Source organism: Mesocricetus auratus, unplaced genomic scaffold (genome assembly GCF_017639785.1).
Source record: "Mesocricetus auratus isolate SY011 unplaced genomic scaffold, BCM_Maur_2.0 Super-Scaffold_100023, whole genome shotgun sequence".
Lineage (NCBI taxonomy): Eukaryota > Metazoa > Chordata > Mammalia > Rodentia > Cricetidae > Mesocricetus > Mesocricetus auratus.
The window spans coordinates 15,955,941-15,970,375 of NW_024429204.1; the positions used below are offsets into that span (position 1 = coordinate 15,955,941).

At 40.7% G+C, this 14,435-nt stretch overlaps 1 long non-coding RNA gene across 1 annotated transcript; it reads left to right on the forward strand.

Moving 5' to 3' along the window:
* The first annotated feature begins 12,887 nt into the window (after positions 1–12,887).
* On the forward strand, positions 12,888–14,188 carry LOC121133683. The gene is made up of 4 exons (XR_005870640.1): positions 12,888–13,028; positions 13,198–13,330; positions 13,574–13,712; positions 13,838–14,188. It is a non-coding gene; the product is annotated as an uncharacterized LOC121133683 (long non-coding RNA).
* Positions 14,189–14,435: the final 247 nt, after the last annotated feature.

Genomic DNA, 14,435 nt, shown 5'->3' on the forward strand with positions numbered 1-14,435 from the left:
ATCCAAGCTTATTGAGTTCTCCAAGGTTCCAGGCCTGATACACATTAGCGGTCGTCAAGTTTGCACTCATTGTAAATATAATACTTTGATGTTTTATTTGAAAGTTAATATTTTTTTATGGCTACAGAAAGAACTCAAAAGCAACTTTAAGATGTCATGTGCTAAAGTTTATGGACCCCGGGCTTTGTAGTTCATTTTTGCAAATTTCTAAGACGACATACTTTGCAACCAATGTGACAAATCAACTTAATTTAAATGGATACTTTTTGAGGTTTATATAGTACATGCTAATAATGCAAACCTAATTCTTTTTTTTTTCCTGAGTCAAATTTTCTTTATTCAGTCCTATCTTTCCTGGAACTACCTCTATAGAGGAGACTGGGTTTGAATTCGTAGAGAGTCACCTGCCTCTGCCTCCCAAGAGCTGGGATTAAAGGCATGAACCACCATCACCCAGTTTCAAACCTAATTCTTATATTTATGATTAATTTATTTTAATGTGGGTGCCAAAACTGGGGAGAAACTGTCATTTAAAAATATTTTTGGAACAGCTAAATGTACAAAATAGAACTGTACATCGTATTTATCCCTTATACAAAAATTGACTTAAATTGGGTCATAGACCTAGATGTAGAAACTGAAAACTATAAATGCCTTAGAAGGTGACTTAGGAAGAACCAATCTTTATTTTCTTGGGTTAGGTTATTTGTTTTAAGATATCAAAACACAGATGACAGTGGTGGGGTGGTAAGACAAATTGGACTACACAAATTGGGATCACACCAAATTAAAGTCTTAAATGTCACAAATGAAACTGTCAAAAAGACAAAAGAAACCTGATAGACAGAACTGAGGAAAATCTTCACATGTATCTCAAACGTGACTTGGATCTAAAGTATGTAAGTACTTTCACAAAATTAAAGACAAGTGATCACATGAAAATATGGTCAAATGATATCAAGAGATGATTCCTCCGAGGAGTATATAAATAACCAATAAATATGTGAAAAATCACTATCATTAATCACTTTGGAGGTACAAAGCAAAACAATATTGAAATTCCATCTCTCACTAGGGCAGTTATAACCAAAGTGTTGCAAACTAAGAAGTCTTAGAGAGGATGAAGAGAGAACACAGGTCTCATATATTGCTGGTAGAATGTGAAATGGTTCAGTCATCCAGGAAAATGGGCTGAAGGCACTCAGTAGTAAAAGGTATCGTTCCTCTAAGACTCAACAACGCTATTCCTCAGTACGTTTTCAAGAAAAAGAAAATCAATTTGTTCTTTGAAACTTCCTGGGAAGACATGAACAAATAACTATGCAACCCAGGTAGACCCAATAGACTAAAATATGGATACCTCTAAAAGCCAACTTGGTGAACCAATGAAGTTTATTGGGCTTATTTACAGAAATATGGGTGAAGGGTTACTTACAGGAGGAGAAATCATTGAAAGACAGCCTCATCGCCATGATGGGAACAGCTCATGAAAACTGGAAACCTGGAGCAACCTGTCCAGCCTTCAAGCAACTCAATAGGCTGAAGAGTGTCCTTTCCAGGTAGGTCAGTTGATCATAGACCCTTTCCGGCAGCTTGGCTAGTCATTGTTCTTTCTAGGCCCTTCAACTGGTCTCTGCTTCTTTCAAGTTGCTTGTCTTGTCCGTGATTTTTATGGGCAGCTGATCTGAGCCTTTTCTAAGAAGCTAGCTTGTCTGACACTGACTCTCAGTAATCTTTGCGTCTTTATACTCTTGGGGAGGGAGGGGCCTAGTGAATCTGGTCAGTTTCAGGGTCTTCCTGAAACCAATTTGAGTTGTTTCTGTCTCAGTGAGCTTTTCTGCAGGGCAGAGTGTTTAACCTCTTCCCCAGACTATGCTGTTTCACCTATCTGTAAAAATCCTGTCTTGAAATATTCCACTGTTAGAAATCCATAAGGTTGACCCTAGTGAAGACACCTATTAATAGGGGATACCAAGCCTGAGCAGACCATCTTTTGTAACCAGGCAAGGCTTCCAATGGAGGACCTGGGATACCAACTGTCTTGGTTAGGGTTTCTATTGCTGTGAAGAGACATGACCACAGAAACTCTTAAAAGTAAAACATTTAGTTGAGGGAGTTTGCTTACAGTTTCAGAGATTCAGTCCATTATCATCATGGCAGACATGGTGGTACTGGAGGAGTAGTTGAGTCTTTTTTTTTTTAATTAAACGTTTTTTCACATCATGTACTTCTATCCATTCGTTTCCCATCCCTTCATATTCACCTGCTGTCCTTGCAACCACCTCCAATAAAATAAAATAAAATTTAAGAGGAAAAAAGGAAAAAACATCATCATGGAAGCTATAGTAAGTCATGCAGTAATCCCTTTTATCCTTACATATTTACATGTAAGGGTTCATTTCAAAGAGTCATTGGTCTGGTTCAAGGGAGAGTGCTACATCTTGCAGGCCACAAGAAGTTGAAAAAGAGGTATCTTGAGCACAGGAAACCTCAAAGCCCACAACCACAGTGACACACTTCCTCCAACAAGGCCACACCCACTCCAACAAAGCCATGTCTCCTAATAGTGCCATTCCCTGGGAAATTACATTCAAATTACCACATCAGCCCAGCCACAGAATCTTTGACCTATAGTTTGTTCTGCCTTCAAGATGTGCTGGGGTAAAAGTCGCACAGAACTTGTGGAATAGCCAACCAATGACTGGTCCAGCTTGAGGTCTATGCCATGAAAAGGTGCCTATGCCCACCATTGCTGGGAGGGCCAGGAACCACAGACCTAGGATAGATCCAAACATGACTGTCAGAAAAAAAGAAAGAAAAAGAAAAGAGAAAAAGTCAGTGAAATGATTCCTAATGATATTCTGCTATAATTATAGACTGGTGCTTAGTGTAATAGTCATCGCAGAGGCGTCATCTAACAACTGATGGGAATAGATTTTTTTTCTCAATCCATTTAAAAAATTCTATATAGGAGGGCTACTAATTTTTGGGAGTTAATTTTGTGTCTAGCTACTCTGTTGAAAGTGTTTATCAGCTGTTAGAGTATCATGGTGGAAACTAGCATCATTTATGTATACTATCGTATTGTCTGCAAATAAAGATACTCTTGTGCCTTTCTTTCCAATTTGTTTTTCCTTGATCTCTTTCAAGTGTCTTATTGCTCTAGCTAAAACTTCAAGTACTGTACTGAATAGGTATGGAGACAGTGGACAACCTTGTCTTGTTTCGAATTTACTGGAAATGCTTTGAGTTTCTCTATTTATATTGATGTTCACTGTGGCCTTTCAGTAAACTGCCTTTATTATGTTCTTTATTGTGTTTAACCCTGTCCTTGGTATCCCCCAAACTCTTGGATGTTTATCATGAAGGGTGTTGGATTTTGTCAATAGACCTTTTCTGTATCTAATGAGATGGTCATGTATGCTTTCTTCCATTCCGTATTTATATAGTGGATTGTATTTATTGATTTATGTATGTTGATCCATCCCTGTATCTCTTAGATAAAGCTTACTTCACTGTGCTGGATGATTTTCTCTCTCTCTCAACTCAGGGTGTCTCTATGTAACCTGGCTGTCCTGGCAATCCTGGAACTCACTTTGTAGAGCAGGCTGGGCTAGAACTCACAGAGATCTGTTTGCCTCTGCCTACTGAGTGCTGGGATTAAAGACATGTGCCATCATGTTGGGCAGTGCTGAATGCTCTTAATGTACTCTTGGATTCTGTTTTCAAGTATTTAAGTATTTTCCCATCTATGTTTGTAAGAGAAATTGTTCTGTAATTCTCTTTGTTGGGGTCTTTATGAGATCTAGGTATCAGGGTAACTGTGGCCCCATAAAGTGAATTGGGCAATGCTCCTTCTGTTTCTATTTTGAGAAATAACTAGACGAGCATTGGTGGTAACTCTTTTGAAAGTCTGGCGAATTTTGTGCCAACACCATTTTTTTAAAGTTGGGAGACTTTTAATGACTGCCTTTACTGGTTCCATTTCACTAGGGTTTATAGTTGTGCTTAAATTGCTTATCCGATCTTGATTTAACTTTTGAGGGTGGTATATAGTGAGAAAATTGTACATTTATTTTATATTTTTTTGGTGGAATATAGGTTTTAAAGCATGTCCTCATTATTCTCTGGATTCTTTAATGTCTGTTATGTCAGTCTTTTCATATCTAATTTTGTTAATTTGGATATTCTCTCTTTGCTGTTTAGTTAATTTGGCTAATGATTTGTCAATCTTAAGGATTTTCTGAAAGAACCAGCTCCTTGTTTCATTGATTCCATGTATTGTTTGTTTATTTGTTTTGGTTTCTGTTTTATTGATTCCAGCTTCGAGTTTGATTTTCTTTCTAATAACCTTCTGGGGTATTATTGCTTCTTTTTGTCGATAGTGTGAGGTATTCCCAATTTTTCTTATGTGAACCCTTAGTGCTGTTAGTGCCTCTTAGAACTACCTTCATCATGCCTCATAAGGCTGGGTAGGGTTTGTTGCCATTCTCATTTAATTCTAGAAAGTTTTAAATTTCTTTCCTAATTTCTGCCTTGATCCATTTTTATTCAGCACTGAGTAGTTCAGTTTCCCTGAGTTTGTAATATTTCTGTTGCTTCTGTTATTTATATCTAGCTTTATTCATGGTGGTCAGATAGGATTCAGGGTATCATTTCAGTTTTCTTGTATGTGTAAAGACTTGCTTTGTGTGCAAGTATGTGGTCAATTTTGGAGACAGTTCTATGAGATAATGAGAGGAAGATAATATTCTTTTGTGTTTGCATGAAATGTTCTGTAAATATCTGTTAGGCTTGTTTGGTTTATGTCAGTTAACTCCACTATGTCTTATTTAGTTTTTGTCTAGATGGCTTGTCTATTTATGAAAGTGGAGTATTAACGTCACCCACTATCAGTGTGTGAGGGTTAGCATGTGATTTAAATTACAATAGTGATTCTTTTATAAACTTGGGTGCCCTTGTGTTTGGTGTATAGATGTTAAGAATTCCACTATCCTCTTGGTGGATGTTTCCTTTGATGAGTATTTAGCATTGTTCCCTACTTCTGATTTGTTTTGGTTTGAAGTCTATTTTTCAATATTAAAATGTAAGTAAGCTTTCATCTTAGTTTTTTTTTCCTGGAATATCTTTTTCCATCCTTCTACCCTGAGATTATGTCTACTCTTTATGTTAATGTGTGTCTTGGGTGCTGCAGAAGAATGGATCCTGTTTTTAATCCATTCTGTTAGCTTTTATCATTTTATTGAGAAACTGAGACCACTGACATTGAGAGTTATTATTGAGAAGCCTTTGTTAATTCTCATTATTTTGTTGTTGTTCTGTGTTTTCTCCTTACTTTGATTTGCTGGCCCGATTATTATTGTTATTATTATTAATGATTTTGTTTTCAATACATCTCAACCACAGTTCCCCTCCTTCCACTCCTCCCATCACCCCACACACTTCCCCTCTCTTCCCCTCGTCCATTCCTCCTCTGTTTCCCTTCAGAAAAGAACATGCCTTCCAGGAATATCCATGGACATGGCATAATAAGATGCAATAAGACTAGGCACAGACACTCATATCAAGGCTGGGTAAGGCCATCCAGTAGGAGGAAAAGGGTCCCAAGATCAGACAAAATAGAGACATACCCACTGCCACTCTTAGCGGTCCAAGCTAACAAGTAACATATAGGCAGAGGACCTAGCGCAGACTCATGAAGACTGTGTGATCACCACTTCAGTCTCTGTGAGCCCCTATGAGCCCTACTTTGTTGAAGTCTGTGGGCTGACGTCTCTTGGTATCCTCTACCCCTCTGGCACCTACATTGCTTCCTCCCTCTCTTTCATGGGATTCCTGGAGCTCTAAGGGGAGGGACCTGATGGAGAGCTCTAATTTGGGATCTCTCTCTGCCTAGTGCTTGTCTTAGGGTCTCTGCATCTGCTCCGTGGCCTGATATTATTTATTCTTTGAGTTTTCTTGGGTGTGGTTAACCACTTCAGTTTTCCTTCTAGTGCCTTCTGCAGGGCTAGATTTGTAGAATGGTACTCTTTAAATTTGTTTTTATCATGGAATGTCTTTATTTGACCATCTATTGTGAGTAAAAGTTTTGCTATATTCTAGGATGACATTAGAGTTTGTAAAACATCTGTCTGGGCCCTTCTGACTTTTAGCATCTCCATTGAAAAGTCTAGTGTTATTCTAATAGATCTGCCTTTTTATGCTACTAGGTTTTTTAAAAAAATTCCTTACTCCTTTTAATATTCTTTTTTCTGTATAATAGTATTTTGATTATTATGTGATATAAGGAACTTCTTTTCTGGTTTAGGCTACGCAGTGTACTGTATATTTCTTTTTTTTAACGATTAGATAATTGAAACTTCTTTCTTTTTTTTTCAATTTTTTAATTCATTTTATGTAATAACCACAGTTCCCCCTCCCTCCCCTTCTCCCACTCCGTCCTTCACCTCCCCTCAATCCACCCCCATCCACTACTCAGAAAGGGGGAGGCCTCCCATGGGGATTCAACAAAGCCTGGCATGTTGAGTTGAGGCAGGAACAAGACCCTCTCCCATGCATCAAGTCTGATCTTCAAAAAGGTAGCTCATGCACCTAGGATAGATCCTCACCCCACTGCCAGGGGTCCTACAAACAGACCATGCTACACAGCTGTCCCCCACATGCAGAGGTCCTAGCTCATTCCCATGTAGGCTCCCTATCTGTCAGTCTAGAGTAGATGAACTTCCCCCAAGTTCAAGGCAGCTGTTTCTGTGGGTTTCTTGTCATACAGGCACCACTTTCTTTAGGTTAGGAATATTTTCTTCTATGACTTTGTTAAAAATGCTTTCTTTGCCTTTAACCTCGATTTCTTCTCCTTTCTCTATTACTATTATTCGTAGATTTAATCTTTTCATCGTGCCCCAGATTTCCTGAAGGTTTTGTGCCTGGTTATTGTTTTGTTTACCATTTTCTTTGATGGAGGTATCGTTTCTTCTCTCTTGTCTTCAATGCTATGGATTCTCTCTTCCATCTCTTGTATTTTGTTGGTGAGGCTTCTGAGTTTCCTGTAAGAATCCCCAAATTTTCAATTTCCAGTTTTCCTTTCCTTTGGCCTGTCTTTATCAATTCTATTTCCACTTTCAAGTCTTGAGCTCTTTTCTTCATCTCATTCCACTGTTTGTGTTTTCATAGATTTCTTTAAAAGATTTATCCATTTCCTCTTTAAGGACCTCTAATGTATTCATAAAGGCTATTTTGAAGTCTTCTTCTTTTGCTTCAGCTATGTTGTATCTCCCAGAACCTGCTGCAGTAGGGTTACTAGGTTTTTGTGGAGAAATGTTGTCCTGGCTGTTATTGATTCTGATTTTACACTGGTGCCTAGGCATATAGATTTGGGCTGGTTGTAATTCTAGGTGCTGCTATCTGTTTTTTTCTTTGTTAGGTGGGTATTTTAATACTTGTTTCTGTTACCCTCTCTGGTTCTTAGGTAAGTGTGGTTTCTGTGGTTTGCCTAATAGGAAATGTTTCTGAGATCCTCCCAGGTTTGGCTAATGGTTGCTCTGGCTAGAAAGTGATTCTTGGTGTTTGGCATCTCACACTTAGGGATGGAGATGAGCTAGAAGAGGATGGGGTGTTGATTATTTCCACGGGAGGGAGGTAAACAGGATGTATTATTAGAATCTTCTCAGTTCCCTAGGAGTGAGGGCAGAGACAGAGAAGATGCCATATCCAGTAGTTTCCTACTGAGCTTAGAATGGAACCAAGGCATTGAGTTTGGAGGAAAGGAAGGAAGGAGAGTGTATATCCAATGGTAGCATACCCGTTTGCCTGGCCTATCTCATTCCCTGGCTGGCAGAGATGGCGGGTTCCCAGACACGACTTGAGGAAGTTGCCATCTGTGGCAAACTGATAGAGCAGTGAAGGAGGTTGTAGGAGATCTGTGTGATATTTTGGAGATGGCTGCAGAGAGGAAGGGGAGGCCACACATGTGATCTACTACAAAGGTAGGGCTGATACTTGGGGAATGATTAATAGGAGAGGAGGGAGTGTGAGTGTCTGAAGATCACTTACCTACCTGAACATTTATTAAAAGTATTGAATTATGTATTTGAAATGGGTACACCAAATGGTATAGTTATTATATTTCAATAACATTATTTAACTAGACTAGAAACTGTAAGAAGACCAGACCAAACTAGGCATTGTATCTTAGACTGCATACCAAGTTTCCTTCGGACAGGTTTTTAAAGTGTAAAATATCTATTTGATCATTCCCTTGGTTTAGTTGAACACTGTATTTTATAGCAGTCAGTGTAAGCATGCCTGTTTGAGTAAATTGTAAATCATTGGAAATTTGGATCGGAATATAATTACCTGTTCTACTTTCTTTTCCGTTGCTGTGATGATATACACTGGCAACCAGCAACTTAGGTGAGAAGGGGCTTATTTTTGCTCACAATTCTTTGTGATGGTCCATCACTGGAAGGAAGTCACACTGGCAGAAACTGGAGACAGCTGGCCACATCACTTCCACAGTCAAGTGCTGAGAGAAATGAATGCATGCACGCTTAGTACTTAGCTCATTTTTCCTGCTGTCCAAACTTTGATATAGTGCCGCCCACTTTCAGCTTGGGTCTCCCAACATCAATGAAGGCAATCGAGGTATGCCCCACAGACATGTCCAGAACCTAACTTAATCTAGACAATCACTTGTTCACTCTCTTCTTAGATGATCCAAGGGTGTGTCAAGTTGATAATTACTACAAGACATTATTACCTGAGTTGAACCTCACCCTAAAACCATTCTATTTGAACTGAAAATACTATAGGGTTTCTTTTTTACAAACCACTTTATTGAGAAATAGCTGGTGTAAGCCGGGCGTTGGTGGCGCACGCCTTTAATCCCGGCACTCTGGAGGCAGAGGCAGGTGGATCTCTGTGAGTTCGAGGCCAGCCTGGTCTACCGAGCTAGTTCCAGGACAGCCTCCAAAACAATACAGAGAAACCCTGTCTCGAAAAACCAAAAAAAAAAAAAAAAAAAAGAAATAGCTGGTGTGCAAAAGTCTGTATATTTAATATATATAAGTAGTTGAATTTGAATGTTCATACACCTGTGAAAACAGTATCATAGTCAAGATAATAAGCATTGTATCACCTTTAACGTTTCCTCTTTTCCCTGACATCCTTTTAGGGATAGGGCAAGAACACCTTCCGTGTGTTCTATTCTATTGAGTATTTTAGTTTGCAGTGTAGTGAAGATGGAGGTTTCTGTTCTACTTGGACCTACAGCTGCTTCAGCTCCAAATAAACACATGGATGCTCTATTAACTATAAAACTGTTGGCCAATGGCTAGGGCTTCTTACTGGTTAGCTCTCTCTTAATTATTAATCCATAAATACTAATCCATGTATTTCTACATGGCCTTATCTTACCAGAGAGCACCTGGTGAGTCCTATCTTCCCAGTGTTTACATGGCAACTCCTCATCTCCTAGTCCCGCCTATCTTCCTGCCTCTACTGGCCAATCAGTGTTTTATTCATCAAACAATAAGAGAAACATATATACAGAAGGATATCCTCCATCAGTATAGTTTCATTAATTACTGGCATTGTGTGGCCTAATAGCCCCAAAATGTCTCAATCTTATGTCGCTGGAAGTTTGTGCTCATTGAATAAACAGCATCTCCTAATTTCCCTTCCTTTCAGACTCCATCTATTTCACCTTGAGTCTGGCTTTTATTTTAGCTGCTTCACGTAAGTGAGATTGGGTAGCATTTATCCTTCTTATTTCATGTAGTGCAACACACCAGATCTTAGAAATTGGGCTTTCTGTGCATTGTACAGGACAGGAACAATATTTTCCAAACAGCCCCTCCTTCTCTACCGGGCAAGTGGTATTATTGACTCACAGTCAAAAGTGAAACCTCCCGAGTGAACAACAGGATTCCTTGCTATGCTCAAAATTTCTTTTCAGTTTTTTGCCTTCCATCCAAATATTGATCGAAGCAAGGCTCTATTTCTATGTAGCTTACACTGTGTTAGGGGTTGTCAAAAGATGATGTTAGAGTTTCAAGGCCACCTACTAAGAAATGTTGACCGTCTTTATGGGGGTGGGAGGGCAAAGGGCAAGCTGGTAGATTAAGGAAGCAAAGAACTTGCTTTAAGGGATGTAGAAGTTCAGCTCAGACCAGTGCCTCTGCACTTCTGCCTTACAGATAAAGTAAGCATTGTCATCGTGCCTTATGAGGCGCTGTGGTTTAGACAAATGATTGTAAGAGGAACTGCAGTCCGCCTACCCAAGCCCCAGTCACCCTGTCTCCTTCCCCAGGCTAGCCCGAATGCACATGCGCACCAGGCACTTCCTCCCTGAGACACGCCTCCAAGCTTGCAGCCACACCCAGAGGCACCAATGAGGAAAGGACAACACAGCAGAGTCAGCCGCCTGAGCCAACGGCACCTTGGGAAGGGGTATAAAGGCAGGGCCTAATGTTTAATAAGGAGTCTGCAGCCTGCTCTGCCACTCACCGACTTCTGGTGCCTGAATCCTTAGTGTTGCATATTCTCAACCTTGCCCCCAAGAGGTGTCCGAGCAGGGTCACCGGCGACAAATAAATGATCTTTGCTTTCTTTTAGGTAAGGGTGCATTTTCATATGTGCTTTTTGTTGACATACATTTTACAGTTCATCTTCGTCCTTAAGTGAAGTTAGGACCGGAACTCAAACAGGCACTTAAAATAGAAACCATTGGAGCTGGGCGTTGGTGGCTCACGCCTTTAATCCCGGCACTCGGGAGGCAGAGGCAGGCGGATCTCTGTGAATTCGAGGCCAGCCTGGTCTACAAGAGCTAGTTCCAGGACAGCCTTCAAAGCAATACAGAGAAACCCTGTCTTGAAAAAGCCAAAAACCAAAAACAACCAACAAAGAAGAAGAAGAACAACAAAAACAAAACAACAAAAAAAAAGAGAAACCATTGGCTAACACTGCTTCCTGCTTCTTTTTACATAGCTTTCTTGCATAGCCAAGAACTACGTGCCCAGGGAAGGGTGCCTCCCATAGCGGGTTGGCTCCTCCCACATCAATTAACTATCATGCCACCCCTGCCCTCCCCAGGCCAATCTGATCTGGGCAGAGTTTCCACAGAGGCTTTCCTCTTAGATGGCTTTCAGATGCATTACATTGATAGATGAAGGGAACTAGGACTCTGCTTTCCCAGTATCTCAGGCGTTGCCTGGCGACTTTAGTATCATGCATGTACATTTATGCACCTACCTTTCCCCTACATTTTGCTGAGTCAAGGTTTAACCGTTTTGCCCAGTCCCGTGTAGTTAGTTTTGCTGAGCCAGGGTTCAGTTGTTTTGCTGCGTTGTGGCTGGAGGTACAAGTTTCTGCTGTATTATCGTCTCGCATTTCTTCCGAAGCATGTTGCCTTTTTTTTTTTAACTTTCAAAAGTTACCTGCATTTATTGTGTGTGCTTTAGTATCTGCCAAGGCGTGAGCGCACAGGTCAGAGGACAACTTGAAGGAATAGGAGGAAGAAGAGGGCGGTAGAAAAAGATGTAGGTATATTTTAATTAAGTTGTAAAAAGTTTTAAAAAGACGTCACTGTTGCTCCGGGGAAGTAAAGTGTCTCTGATGAGATGCTAATTCCTGACCCAAGGTGCGGCTTCTGCCTCATGGATAAGAGTCCATTAGGCCAGTGGCTCCGGACCTACCTGATGCTGTGACCCTTTGATACAGTTCCTCATGTTGTGGTGACCCCGACCATAAAATTATTTTCATTGCTGCGTCATAACTGTAACTTTGCCACTGCTACAAATTGTAATATAAAATATCTGTGTTTTCCAATGGTCTTAGGTGACCCCCGTGAAAAAGTCATTTGAAACCCCCAAAGGGGTGGTGACCCACAGGGTGAGAACCACTACTCCAGCCTTTTCTGTTCTAGGAACTCAAGACTTGACACAGCCATTTATCTCTGTGCTTTTACCTTTCCTTAAATAGTATGTGCTTACCTGCAGAACTAAGAAAGAATAAAAAAAATGACTGTATGTAGGATGAAAATGGATGGCAGGGGTTAACCTCGTTTTGTTGCTTCATGAACTCAAATGAAAGTACTTTTTTCTTTAGCAAAATAATTTTCTGAAAGCTTTCTATAATACGACTTAAGTATTTAAAAAATTTCTTATTTTATACTTGTTGGTTGAAAAAAAATATCTCCACAATGAAAGAGGGAGCCATTATGGGGTTAGGGAGAAACCCGGTGCCAGAGAAATTCCCAGGAATCCACAAAGATGACCCTAGGTGAGACTCCTAGCCATAGTGGAGAGGCTACCTGAACTGGCTTACCTCTGTGATCAAATTAGTGACTACCCTAATTGTCATCATAGAACCTACATCTAGTAAGTGATGGAAGCAGATGCAGTGGCCACAGCCAAGCCCTGGCCTGAGCTCCTGGAGTTCAGTTGAAGAGAGGGAGGAGGGATCATATGAGGCGTGTGTGTGTGTGTGTGTGTGTGTGTGTGTGTGTGTGTGTGTGTGTGTGTGTGTGTGTGTGAAGATCATGATCCGGAAAACCACAGGGACAGCTGACCCGAGTTAGTGGGAGCTCACACACTATGGACTGACAGCTGAGGAACCTGCATGGAACTGAAGTAGGCTCTCTGAATGTGGTGACAGCTATGTAGCTTGATCTTCTAGGGGGGAACATTGACTGGCAGTGGGGTTAGGACTTTTCCTGGGTGCATGAGCAGGCTTTCCGGAGTCCTTCCGTTATGATGGAACACCTTTCCGGAGTCCTTCCGTATGATGGAACACCTTTCCGGAGTCCTTCCGTTATGATGGAACACCTTTCCGGAGTCCTTCCGTATGATGGAACACCTTTCCGGAGTCCTTCCGTTATGATGGAACACCTTTCCGGAGTCCTTCCGTTATGATGGAACACCTTTCCGGAGTCCTTCCGTTATGATGGAACACCTTTCCGGAGTCCTTCCGTTATGATGGAACACCTTGCTCAGTCTTGATACTGGAGCATTGGCTTGGTTGGCCTCAACTCGGTATGCCAGACTTTGTTGCCTTCCCAAGGGAGGCCTTACCCCCACTGAGGAGTGCATACAGAGTGGAATGAGGGAGTTTGGGGGGAGAGGGGAGGGAGGGGGAACTGGGGTTGGTATATAAAACAAAAATTTTTTTCTAGACAAAAATAATACAAAAAGTTATCTCTAGGGACCATGCTGAGGTTCATGGCACATGCTGACGCCAGAGACCGTGTGGTCTATGCTGTTTCTAGAAACCAAGTGGAAGTCCATAATCCATGCTCCTGCTGACTGTAAGGGCCAAGGAAGCTTCTTCTGTCAAGGTATGGGTGGCTACAAACTTATAGTGTTTCTTCCCCAGTTCAGTTCTGGAACTGGTGGGGAGATGTGAGAAAGAGCATCTTTCTAACTTCCTGTATTAGCCTGAGTCTATGATATACCGCCGTTCCCACTTATGAAAGAAGATAGCATTTATGGGTATTGATACACAGAACCCAAAGTTCCTGTTAGCTGTGTGCTTTTCCTATCTTACCATGCAATAAGTCCTCTCTTTTTCTCTGCCTAAGGTAGCTTGAGTCACATGCAAACAAAGGAGCCCTCACCAATGCAAGTACCTTGCAGTTATTACAAGGATTAAATAAAGCAATGCATTCAAGTGCCTGCCACAGTACAAAGGCTCCAGACCTGACTGCTATTATGACTGAGGTTGGTTGCTAGGGGCCTGTACTCATGAGCACAATATCTTGCTCATGAATGGGTCTCAATGCTTTAGGTAACCTTAAGATTTGATGAGTTCATAAATGGAGACCGTATTATTTTGGGCCCCACAGGATTTTCTCCATCTGGATGCATGTGGTTGATTTGCCCTTTGATGCCTTGGAGGGACCTCAGAAGAAACAGCTATTTGGAAACTTTTATTGCATATGCTTCAGGGATATTGTCGGCTGCTTCGTTCAGAACCCCACCTACAAAGACACATTAAGACATTTTTTCTCAGTCTTATATGGGAAGGAAAACTTGACTTTCCCTAAAGTGATAATTTCCCATTGTTTTACATCCCCATCAGCGAAGACTGCACTCACCTTGCAGGAGTTGGAGACATGACTCTAGGCATAGTAAACACACTTTCTGCTATTTTCTTTTAAAAATTCATGAGAATAAAAAATCTTCTTCATGACATAGCTATGTTTATTTTTATGGACACTGTAATTCTGTATCAAGTTATGCTGATGATTTCCCATGTTAGTGTGAAATCTGTGGCTCCTCTTTGATAATGATAGTTAAAGTGCAAATGCTACAACTTAATTCTAGTCAATTCCTAATTCCTTTGTCTGATCCTGGGTATATAGTTAGCCTTCTATTTTATGGCATATTTCTTATGAATGTCTCAGATACTTTGTGGAAATGAACAGGTTATGAATAAATAGA